Source organism: Artemia franciscana, chromosome 12 (genome assembly GCF_032884065.1).
Source record: "Artemia franciscana chromosome 12, ASM3288406v1, whole genome shotgun sequence".
Taxonomy (NCBI): Eukaryota; Metazoa; Arthropoda; class Branchiopoda; order Anostraca; family Artemiidae; genus Artemia; species Artemia franciscana.
The window spans coordinates 17,425,406-17,438,466 of NC_088874.1; the positions used below are offsets into that span (position 1 = coordinate 17,425,406).

At 35.9% G+C, this 13,061-nt stretch overlaps 1 long non-coding RNA gene across 1 annotated transcript; it reads right to left on the minus strand.

Moving 5' to 3' along the window:
• Positions 1-551: 551 nt before the first annotated feature.
• LOC136033775 (uncharacterized) lies at positions 552-11,636 on the minus strand. Its single transcript, XR_010619014.1, has 3 exons — positions 11,466-11,636; positions 6,437-6,582; positions 552-679 (listed from the first exon to the last, which is right to left on the minus strand). It is a non-coding gene; the product is annotated as an uncharacterized LOC136033775 (long non-coding RNA).
• Between the last annotated feature and the right edge of the window lie 1,425 nt (positions 11,637-13,061).

Here is a 13,061-nt window from a genome sequence, read left to right on the forward strand (position 1 = left end):
TAAATTGGTTGCTAGAGCCCCGGTTGAATGGGGTGCTAGAGGTCCGGTGAATTGCTTGCTGTGGCCCGGCTTCTTGAAGGCACCCCACTAAAGCTTTAGTCCTGCAAAGATAGAGGAGCCTCATGGCTAAGTTTATTTAAGTTAATTTTGTATGTGGTGTATATACTATAAATTGATGATTCTACTCTTGATGATGATTAATGATTCGACTTGAGTAGAGATGATTCTACTCAACTCTATCAGAAATAATTTTCTTATTTTTTACATTAATATCTCTCAGAAAATTCTACCTTGTGCAATCGTAGCTAGAGAAATTCGATCTTGTTTTTGTATTATTAACACAAAAGTAGTTTGGCTTTGTTTGGATTTGATTCTCTTTACGTGCTTTTCTACTATTGATAAAAGACGGAAATTGATAAAATCTGTATTATTAAGTTCGGTCTAATTGTAACGGTCTATTGTTAAGTTTGATCTGATTCCCTAGAAAAAAGAAATATGTTCAGTAATCTGTTACTAGTTTAGGAACCACTTAAATGAAACGGCTTTCTTACCATGTGAGTTAGATCTGCAATAGTGCCAAGGATTATAGGAATGCTCAACGATAGTGATAGCTCCACAGACAATGGGACCACATGACAAAATGGTTGACAGAATACACATAGCCAAGTATCCGTCCATCCTGTTAATAAACAAATTATATGAAACATTTGCCTAAAATCTTCCTATATCATGGTACCAAACTAAAGTAGTGAGCATTTTATAACGACATTATGCCAAGAGTGCGGTCTGTACTATGACTTTCAGTGTACTAGACAGATGTATGCCTTGCCACTGGGCCATGATGCCAATTTCAGAGGACAAGGCACCCAGACAAGCATTTTTGCGTCACATCAATAGGCTACTATCGATGGGATACTTCTCATGATAAATTTCTTGTAATCATAAAGAAAATTGGACCAACTATCAAATAGTCAATAGTCTCTGAGTACATTGAATAAACAATTTACATCTAATATAAACAAGGAAGGAAGGTTTTGTGTAAACAGAACATTTGCATCAGATAAAGGCATAATACCGGAAAAATTATGTGTAAAATATGGATCTTGGGGTCAAGAAATTATGGCTTGGGAGCAAAAATTAAAAGACGAGGTTGAAAGTAAAACATAGCCTTTTAGTAATTGTAGCTTTTAGCCTATAGCACTAGATAATTTTGAGGTTTCTTTTAGTGGTCCTTTGGGGCAGATTAGGTTGCTTTGCGTGTAAATGTTGTATATTCATTAATTATTGATGGTGGTCTGTAAACCTTTAGTTGAGCCCCATTACTGTTGTATTCCTTAAGCCAATGAATATAATCAAGGATATTCGCCTCATAGTAACTATCCTAGTTGTCCCTTGTTGGCTTGTAAGATAGAGATTTCGAAGCCAAGTTTGGGACCACAGGATTTTGACCTTAGAAGACAATGGCACAGAAAGAATTATAAAAACTGGTCAAGCCTTTCTGCATCATAACAATAAAACTTTGCCTCACAGTACAATTTTAGAGAATTTGAAGTCGTGGGATTTTTAAAATTGAGAAGTCTAAATGAAAAGTGTAACTGTGTGTGCAGTAGAGCTTATACCCTCCGACTCATGATACAAAATTGCCATTAATACAAAAAAAATCCTATTTTCCAACGCTCCTTCAAGTTACAAAGCTTTACTCGCAGTTAGTTACCATGGTTAGATCGTTGCTCAGGCGGTAACCACGTGCTTAACCATTGCCAACAATATTGTCATTTTCACTCGGATCCCATCTAACCCATATCCACCGCTTCCATCACACAATCTCAATTTTTTTTTCTACAGTAACCCCCTCATATCTTGCTTCTCTCTGCCTAGTCTCCATCCAATAATCTTCCAAATAGTACCTGTCCATTGTCTAAGCTACCCCCCCCCCCTATTCCGAACAAACTGTCAATTCTACCTTTAGACTACAAGCGGCCAAGCCTATTAGGCTTAGGTTACTTGTTTGGCTGTGAGTTCAAGTAAATTCAGTCCCCCATTTTGGATACAGGTCTAGAAGAAATTTTCTGTAACGCCTCAACCCAAAATCATCCCTTAGTTTTATGACTATCTACCTTAGGTCTGCCCTAGCAGTGATGTATGGACAGATGGATGAAGGGCTTATCTATCAACAAGCGAAATGAAATCATTTCCATACAATCCTAAAAAGGGCTTATGTCAGATTTTGTCTCTCACCTACACTATCTGTCTTGGCTTTTTTTTTGCAACTAGACCATGGCTTGATACCCGAAACTACTAGATTTTAATTAAAATCAGGAGTTTTCTTGGCCTATTGCTGAGAACTACATTTTCCTTGCTGGAAAGTTTTTTCAAGTCACATTCACCTTTATTATTATTGTGATTTATCAGGTTGTATTGTCTCTCTGGTGTTCTTCTGGAGACTTTATAACGCTCTTCTTCAGCAGGTTCACCAGCGTTGATGAAACTAGTTAACTAGTGGTCCTATCCCAGGTTAGTGACAGGGCTTCGTTTGGGTTGATATTGTTGGCTTGTTACATCAGCCTACCTGGTGCTCAGTCTCCCTCCAGAACGTCACTAGCCATTTTTGAAGAGTTGAAATCCATGATGTTCCTTGCAGGGGTTTTTGGTGGGAGGCGGAATAGGCTGCCATACAACCTGAGGGCATGAGCTTTTGCTTGAGTAGAGAGATTTGCAAGCTTGAAGGTTCGTCAGGATCTCAGTGTTGCGGATCTTGTCATATCATTTGAAGCCTTCTATTCAACGCAGGTGTATAGTTTAAACGGTATTGGATTTTCCTAGCCATTTCTGAATTATTGGCCGCGTTTCAGAAGAGTATAAGATGATGTTTGAGACTTTGGCGTTCTATATTCGAGATTTAATTTGGTGACTAATTCGTGGTTTTAGAAAAACTACCCTCAGGAGTTGTCCAAATATAAAGTTTGTCTTGGTTGATCAGGTAGAGATTTCGGTGTAAGTGTGCCATTTGAGGATATAGCTGATCTGTAATATTCGAACTGCCTTACCGAGTCGACAGCTTGGTCATTAATTTCAAAATTTAAGGGTGAAATCAAAGCCGTCTTATCTATGGGCATTATCTTTGCTTTCTTCCAATTAATTTGTTGATTTACTCTAGAGGCTTTGGAACTGATCAATTGAATTTGATTAACTCGAACTAAAATCAAGTTGCCATCAATCCATGGCTAATCAAAGAAAAGCGAAGACAGTTGATAGTCTGAGGAAGAGCTGGCACAAGCCTTTTCAAGAATGTGTAAAAATGATACTATTTTTGATCGTCGACGGATAGTCTATCATCCATCCATCCTATAGCAGAAACTATTGTAGATAGCCATAGAACTTTAGGTATGATCAAGATTTCTGGGTTGACTTATGGCGGACAATGTTGACTGAATTTGTATGCAAAAGGGGGGACTGCATTCATTTACACTCACAGGCGAATAATTGACATTTGCTTGCCTACAATGACATGCAGACTACCATATTTTGGGATTGACATATGACCGACAAGTCCCATGGATTTGAAATGTGAATTGCCTTACCAAGACGACCGATTGGCCAATACTTTCAACATTCCAGGGTAAAGTCAAAACGGTGTTATCTATGGGCATTATTTTTTTTTCTTCCTATTAATCTACAGCCCTACTCTTGAGGCAAATTTAAGTTTAGAGTGCAAATTTCAGCTGGTCAAGATTGTCACTAAGGACATCTATATGGTCCACGAAGTCGATATCAGAGAGGGTCTTTCCAGCTTATGTTTTGCCGAAAGGGTGGGCACAGTGTCTCGTTCAGAATATGGTCCCTGACGCACTTAAACAGCTCGGGTACAGCAGTGCATTCTTGCCATACTCTGTTGTTGATAAGGAAGGAAGAAGAGCGCTTCCCATTAACCAGAAAAGCACTTTTTCTGTAGCTATAAAGTTTTTTTTTCAATGCTGATTATCTTTATAGGTCTTATCATAACATTTTTGTAGCCCTACTTCCACAGAAACTCTCAGTCATTAGAAGAACATGGGCTGCTTAAAAATATGATAAAGGAACTAGAAATGCCACCAGTAAAGGCAGAGTTTTATCTTAAGTGGAGCAACATGCTTGAAGCTCTTGCTGTCTTCCAAGAATGGAATCACAACTTAGACGCCAAAAGTGTAGGACAGTCTTGGTAAACAAAGCAGACAAGAAGGTCTGGTAAACAAAGAAGTCACCTTAAAGATATTCAAAAATCAAGCTGAAAATCACAAAGACTTTAGCAAAGCAGAGATAGTTTACCTAAGGCACTCACAGACAAGTCCAAGGTCTCCATAGGTCAACCAAAGTTCAAGTGGCTTTGGAAAAAAGCTCATACACTAGCCAGAATCGAAAAGATCAGTAACTGGTAGAGGGTTGCAACTGAACTGGAGGAAGCTGCCAGAAAAACTGAGTTCATCAAGCAATACCAGATTATAAGTTCTCAAGATAATTTGGAATTTAATAGCCGAATATGTAAAGAAGATGGAAGATGCTATAATAACCAGTGTATTACTAAGAACTAATGGGTGGCTATAACACTTCTTAAAAACCTCTCAAATAAACCTAACCCGCCTTTTACAGAATCTATACCAAACAGACAACAGACCTGATTTATCACAACCGGAAGTCAATGCCTCACTGACATTCCCCAGCTGTGATAGAAGAATTACTGAAAACAGTAAAATTGCACAGAAGCTACAAAGTGCCAGGAGAAGATGAATTACCAACAGAGCTCCAAAAAAAGCTTATCCTGGGTTAGCTCACTCATAGATTTCCCCAAGAAGATCTGGGCGAGTAGGTATGTCTTTTAAATTTGGAGTGATACAACAATCATGAAGATGAGTAACTGCAAAACTATCAAGGCGCCTCACTAATGGATGTGACTGAAAATGTAGTTATGATCGCTGTTGTAGATATATTAAGAGTTAGGAAAAAACAAGCTGTCAATCCATCAAGGAATGGGTTTGGAAGGAATGGGATCACATTTTTTTCTTTGGATCCTTTTACATCTATGTTTTTGGATCTAACAGCAGCATTTGATTCAGTATTTTGCCCACTAATGGAAGAAACCATGCCAAAAGTCTTATTCCCACCGATGCTGGTGAGTCTTATCAAGGCATACTATGAAAACACTTGTAGGAAAACCCTTGCACGAACATCCTCGAGCGTTGAAAGCTCACAGAGCTCTTCAAAATGATCTTTGGTGTACGGCAAGGCTGCGTAACACAACCAACCCTCAACAACTACGCAACTGATTGAAATTTTTGAAAAGTCACTAAGATCAGAGGACAGAATCAAGCTAACCTGTGGTGAAAAACTAGGATGCATTAAATGCACTGATGGTGTTGAAACACGAACGGCTGCTTAAATCAACCGTTAATTGAGTCAGTTGGAGGTGAGGAGGAATATGTTTGATTTTTTCCATGTCATTGTTATGAAGATACCAAGCTGGGTTTTCATGTATTATGAATTGGCCTGACTAGTTCGGGTGACACATCCTCCTTGGATGAGTGACTATTTCATCTTCAAAATAACCCAATTGATGTTCTTAGTTTGATAAATAATTCAGTTGGTCAGTGTAATAAAACACCATTAAATCTCCATTTTTCAGTTAGTAGTAGTATGTATGTATGTAAAACATGGAGCATATAATACTGATTAACAAAATTACGTGGCAGTTCAAGTAAACTTTTGCATGACCCCTAATTTGTCTGTGTTCGATCATCTGCTCTATATGATGGCTATTTGAGGGAAAAAGGAGAACCATCGGTGTCATCCATACAAAAACATGTTTTCTTGTTTTTCCAGATAGCGGGTAGTAAAACTCTGGTCATGGATTTCGATGAAAGCGCTAATGACGTAGTTTTTAAAGGTATTTGAGGGGCTTCTTGCTCTTCACAGAAAATATCAAACTTTGTAAAAAAAATTGTTATCACTTATTTTTTTTTTCAAACTAATTATAGCTATTGTTTCTGAATTCGTGTCAATTTAAAACTGTTCTACCCGATAAAATCCTTAAATACGTATTATCTAAATATCAGTTCCTATAGGGCCTTAATTTCACGAGAATGAGAGCTTGATTGACGCTATCAGTTCATGTGAGCCTTTGATTTTGTGTTCTATTTGTTCAACAAAAGAATAACATCCACTGGTTTTTTATTCATTCCTTTTGAGCATGCCAAAAAGATATTGTTCAACTCTGTGAAATGGAATGAAAAACCCACCTCTTGTTTTAACTAATGACTGTTTTCATGAGGATTAGATGTGAAACTGAGTTCAACTGCCTTCCTCATGAAGACAGGCCCAAGTGCTTTGGTCAACTTTTATATTACTTTGTAGTTACACCTGCAACAATTACAACCCGGGATGAGTAAATTTTAAAAATACTCACAGGCATTTGTCGACCGTTTTCCTCTTTGATAGCACAGCACCGATAATTCCTGTTGAAATTAGTGGCAGGCCTGACCAAATTCCAGATCCGAGAAAGCCCCATGAGAATCCTCCATACGACGTGCAGGATAAAAAGAAGTCAAGTATCTAATCAACATATAAGTAATAAAGTTAGGTACTGTCTGCTAAAAATAAAGAAATGTGATATAAGGAACAATCTAAACACTTAGTGGTGCATTTATATGTGCATGCAAGTGACCAAAGTGTATTCGAAAATATATATACTTCAAAGTCACGAAAAAGAAGAATAATATAGTCTAATTAATTTTTCGAAATATTATTTCAAATAGGTTTCATTTTTCTCTATTAAGAATCATTTTCTCTATTAAGAATTGTATTTCTTCAAACACACATTTTCAAACAGTTCGTGGTAATGAACTGTAGTAAGGAGTGACCCAGCTCAATAGTAACCGGAACTCTAGAAAATGGATTTTGATACCAATAGTTTCATCAAAAGAATCGCATTTTAATGCTGATTTCAAATATACAAGTTTCATCCTATAGTCTTACCTATCAAAAGTAACGAGCCTGAGAAAATTTGCCTCATTTTAGGTTAATTGGGGGCAACACCCCCTAAAAGTCTTACAATCTTAACGAAAATCACAACATCAGATTCAGCGTATCAGAGAACCTTAATGTAGAAGTTTCAAGCTCCTATCTACAAAATGGTGAGAATTTCGCAGTTTTTGCCAGAAGACAAATCACGGATGCGTCCGTTTTTTTTGTTTTTTTTCTCCAGGGGTGGTCTTGTCGACTCAGTGGTCCTAGAATGTCACGAAAGGGCTCATTCTAATGAAAATTAAAAGTTCTAGTGTCCTTTTTAAGTGACCAAAAAATTGGAGGGCACCTAGGCCCCCTCCCACGCTCATTTTTCCCCAAAATCACCGGATCAAAATTCTGAGGTACTAATTTTATTCAGCATATTTGAAGAACCTAATACCAATGTCTTTGGGGACGACTTACTCCCCTGCAGTCCTCGTGGGAGGGGCTGCAAGTTACAAACTTTGACCTGTGTTTACATATAGTAATGGTTACTGGGAAGTGTACAGACATTTTCAAGGAGATATTTTTCGGTTTGGGGAGGGGAGGGGGAAGAGCTGGTTGGTGTATGTAGGAGGATCTTTCCAAGGAGGAACTTCTCATTGGACCTTTCAATGAAGGGGCCTAGGATTTTTTAGCATTATTTAAAAAACAATGAAAAAATAAATATGAAAAGTTTGTTCTACTGAAAGTGAGGAGCAGCATTAAAACTTAAAACGAAAAGAAATTATTACGCATATGGGAGGTTTACCTCGCTAGTAATACCTCGCTCTTTATGCTAAGCATTAGCCGAATACGAATATACGAATATTGAAGTTCGCTAAGTAAGTTAATTCGTAAGTTACGTATATGTTTTACTTATGAAGACGTTCGTAAAAAAAAATAAAAGTTACAGTTGCCTTTTCAGGTAATCAAAAATTGGAGGGCAACTAGGCCTCCTCCCTCGCTTTGTTTCTCAAAATCTTCTGATTAAACTATGAGAAAGCCATTTAGCCGAAAAATTTAATATGAAAATTTCGTTTTAATTATTTATGTGCGGAGAGCCAAGATCAGAATATGCATTAATTCAAAAACGTCCAGTAATTAAATAAAAAAATTTTTTAATGAAAGTAAGGAGCGACATTAAAACCTAAAACGAACATAAATTACTCTGTATATGAAAGGGGCTTTTCCTCCTGAACGCCCCCCTCTTTACACTAAAGTTTTTTTTCACTGTTTTAAAAAGTAGACTTAAGAGACAAAGTTAAAATTTAGCGTAAAGGGCGGGGCGTTGAGGAGGAAAAGTCTCTTTCATACACGGAGTAATTTCTGTTCGTTTTAAATTTTAATGTCGTTCCTTACTTTAATTTTTTTTTAAAACTTGTTTTTTTTTTTTTTTGTTTAATTAAGGTTATAGAGGTTTACAGCTACGGAATTTAGTCAGTCAAGAAGAAAAAATCCAAATATTATACCCGCAATTGAAGTAATACCATAGCCAACTAAAAGTTCCTGCAACAATTCATTTTATTCTACAAGCGTATATCTATTTTTTTCCTCTTTGCTTAGATTTCATTTGCTCATTTGTATGATTAAAAAAATAAAAAATACCAAGAAAATAGTTTTCTAAATTAAAGTAAGAAAAAACAGATCAATTTCTAAACAGATCGATAAGCATCACAGATAAAAAAATATATTGAGTCCCATTTAAACACCACACATCCCCCAACTCATATTTTCCAGTTTTCCTTTCCCCCTACATAAATTTCTGAAAATTTCATCTCAAATGCCCTAGCCATCCTTTTGACCTTAAAGAATGACTCCTCTAGAATATATAACTCCTTTTGATGTGAGCTAATTGAAAATGTTCAAAGCTACTATTTTCAACAAAGTTTGCTGGTTCATCTGAGATAAAAGAGTAAAAACGTGAGGTTTCTCTCTGCCCACATCTCCCCTAATCAAGGGACTTAGAAGCAAGTTCCAAGTCCTCATTACCCAAGGAACATATTCATAGGATGTTCAAGTTTATCGCACAAACCATTTCCGATATAGTCCTTTCAACAGGATAACTCTCGAAAGTTGTCAACTCTCAAAAGTAAAGAAAATTTTACATTAACTATTAACACCGAAAACTCAGAATCAAAGCATCCATTTAACAAAGAACGGTTAACTCTCTTTGCTATCTAATCAAAATTCGAGATTTAATCAGTAGCCAAAGGTTGTTTTATTAAGAGAGACAGTTCAGCGTTAACATTGAACATAGACAGGCTAGTATATTATCTTTGGTTCAACTGTCAACTCTTAAAGTTGATTTACATATATCTTGTACAATGAAAAAAAAGGTTTCCCCCTAATGGATAATTTAAAGTGTAATGCATATATAATTAAATATACTATGATTTCGAAATTAATTACAAAAAAGCATTATATTGAGATTGCTTCTTCATTTTTGAAGTTCTGATTCAATAGTATTAATTTTTTATCAGAGAGACGAGCCTTATATATAAGAAATTATATCAAATACATACAAGTTTTTCAACTTTGATTATGGTAATTCCTCTTATCCAGAACGTGTTCTAATTTTATGTTCATGTAAGTATGCTAATCATGTAGACGTCGGCCCAGCTGCAGGGATAGTAGCCCGTTATGCTAATTATATACGTCTGGACCCTGTTAGATCGATAGGCATCAGAGATTAAAAAAAAATATATTGAGTCCCATTTAGACACCACGCATCCCAACTCGTATTTTCCAGTTTTCCTTTCCCCCTACATAAACCTCTGAAAATTTCACCTCAAATGCCCTAGCCATCCCCTTGACCTTAAAGAATGACTCCTCTAGAATCCATAACTCCTTTTGATGTGGGCCAATTGAAAATGTTCAAAGCTACTATTTTCAACAAAGTTTGCTGGTTCATCTGAGATAAAAGAGTAAAAACGTGTGGTTTCTCTCTGCCCACATCTCCCCTAATCAAGGGACTAAGAAGCAAGTTCCAAGTCCTCATTACCCAAGGAACATATTCATAGGATGTTCAAGTTTATCGCACAAACCATTTCTGATATAGTCCTTTCTGCAGTATAACTCTCGAATGTTGTCAACTCTCAAAAGTAAAGCTTATTTTACATTAACTATTGACACTGAAAACTCAGAATCAAAGCATCCATTTAGTAGAGAACGGTTAACTCTATTTGCTATCTAATCAAAATTCGAGATTTAATCAGTGGCCAAGGGTTGTTTTATTAAGAGAGGGTTGCTTTTTTTGTACTCTTTAAATGCATTTGAATGTGACACTATTTAGATGAAAAATGTTTTTTTTAAATAAAGGCGGTAAAGGAAAGTCAACCGAAAGCTGCACATCCTGCCCACCACCCAGCAAAATATTGTTGTGCTGGTGCCGGTAATGTTTACATATCGGTGGGGCATGTGCCCCACGTCGGGAGTCATGGCTTAAGAAGGCTTAAGGGAGTAGTAGCCCAACTCTAGTTTGTGGTAATATCTGTTCGTTTTAACTTTTTTTTTATTATTTGTTTCAATCTCTGCTCGTTTTAGGTTTTATTTTTCGCATTCACGGTAATTTTTGTTTATTTTTGAGTTGTTTTGTTTTGATGTATTACATCACTTATTTCTTTTTGGTTTATGTTTTAACATCGCTCGTCATATTTCTTTTGTTGGTATTTTTGGACTTTATATAATTAATTACTTTAAACGGACACTAATTTTGAGTTTCAGTTCAGATACTCCTTTTCTGATATTTTTTTTTATTTTTGAATATAGGAACCATAGTGAAAATTAATTTATGATAAAATTTAATTAACAAGTCTTGTTGAGTCTTGTTTTCACGAGGTCTTGTTGATTCTATCATTCTTACCGGATTCCTGCTCGTGTGTTCTAATGTTTTTTCTATGTAATGTGTTATAAACCATTTAGGTAATAAAACTTTTCTTAGAATTTGAAACATCTGGCGTAGGATCTTTAATCATGCTGAATTTGTGTTATGATTTTTGGTCAGATTACATACCTATTTTGAGGGTATTTCTTCCCATTTGAGGGTATTTCTCAAGCATAAATTTTTCACAGGAGGGGGGGGGAGAATAAGAGTTTTTTGATAATTTGAATAAAAATAATACCTTGAAATCTGGAATTTATCTTTTCATTGGTAACTTTAAATGTAATAGATTTGACATGTTTGTAATTGAGGTAAAAGAAGATTCTTTAGAGCCTGGGTTACCGTTGGTGATGGTTGAATTTTAAAAGCCGTTATAATTGTCACATTATTACTAATGATTCATTTGATTTTGATACGGTAATCGAAATCTGGAGTTTAATTCAAAATTGACGAATTGCCTGCAGATTTTGTCTCAAAGTGTGAATATTTGTTATATAAGAAGCCACTGGCAATAGTTTGACTAGTTTAGAGTGGACTTGAGCATTGCACAAACACAAATTTACTTTACCGATATTATTATCAACAGGGTTCCAAAAACAATTTGTGTTATTCCTGTGCCTTTTATTCTACGAGACAAATTCTTCATCTCTTCAAGAATAATCCCGTTTAAAATCATTTCCATATTCATTAACAATTATGAACACAGTGTTTATTCTATTCGTCCTATGCTACTAAGTGTGTTAACCTTTTATCTTACTGTCCTCTTAAGATATTATCGTGTTTGATAACGACCAAAAAGATTAAAAAAGCTAATCAAAAGAAGGCGTGAAAAATTTCTTATCAGGAACTTAAACTTCGCCAGCATTTACAGAATAACTTGCGCCAGCATTTATATGATAGAGAAAAATTGTCTTTAAAAAGCCACTGAAACAAATATTGAACCTCAGCTGCCAAAATCAATGGATTTAACTCCAACAATTTAGCTTTTCAAACAGTACGTGGTAACGAACTGTAGTAAGGAGCGACTCGGCTCAATAGTAACCAAAACTCTAAAAATTGGAATTTTGATACCATTAGCTACATCAAAGGAATTGCATTTTTATGCTGATTTTAAATATATAAGTTTTATCAAGTTTAGTCTTACCTATCAAAAGTTACGCGCCTGATAAAAATTGGGTTATTTTAGAAAATATGGTGAAACACCCCCTAAAAGTAATAGAATCTTAACGAAAATAACACCATCATATTCAGCGTATCAGAGAACCCTACTGTAGAAGTTTAGGCTCCTATCTACAAAAACGTAGAATTTTGTATTTTTTGCTAGAAGGCAGATCAAGGATACGTGTTTATTTGTTCGTTTTTTTGTTGTTTTTTTTTTTTGTTGTTTTTCCCCAGGGGTGGTCGTATCGACCCAGTTGTCCTAGAATGTTGCGAGAGGGCTCATTCTAATGGAAATGAAAAGTTTTAGTGCCCTTTTTAAGTGACCAAAAAAATTAGAAGGCATCTAGGCCCCCTTCCACGCTAATTATTTTCACAAAGTCAATCGATCAAAATTATGATATAGCCATTTTATTCAACGTTGTCGAAAAACCCTTATAACTATGTCTTTGGGGACAACTTACTCTCCCACAGTCCCCGTGGGAGGGGCTATAAGTTACAAACTTTGACCAGCGCTTACATATAGTAATGGTTATTGGGAAGTGTAGAGGCGTTTTCATGAGCATTTTTTGGTTGGGGGAGGGGTTGAAAAGGGGTGAACTTTTCTCGATGGGAACTTTCCATCGAGGAATTTGTCATGGGGGAAGAAAATTTCCATGAAGGGAATGCAGGATTTACTAGCATTAATTAAAAAAAACAATAAAAAAATAAATATGAAAAAGTTTTTTTTCAGCTGGAAGTAAGGAGCAGCATTAAAACATAAAATGAACAGAAATAATTACCCATATGAAGGGCTCACCTCTTTACGCTAAAGTGTTTTTAGTAATTTCAACTATTTATTCTACGGCTTTTTTGATTCGGGGGTCATTCTTAATGAATTGGGAAAAAAGTTAGGCTTTAGTGTAAAGAGCGAGGTACTGACAAGGGGGCAAACCCCCTCATATATGTATAAAAATATGAGAATACAAAAGCTCTTTACGTAAGCTAATTTATAAGTTACGTATAT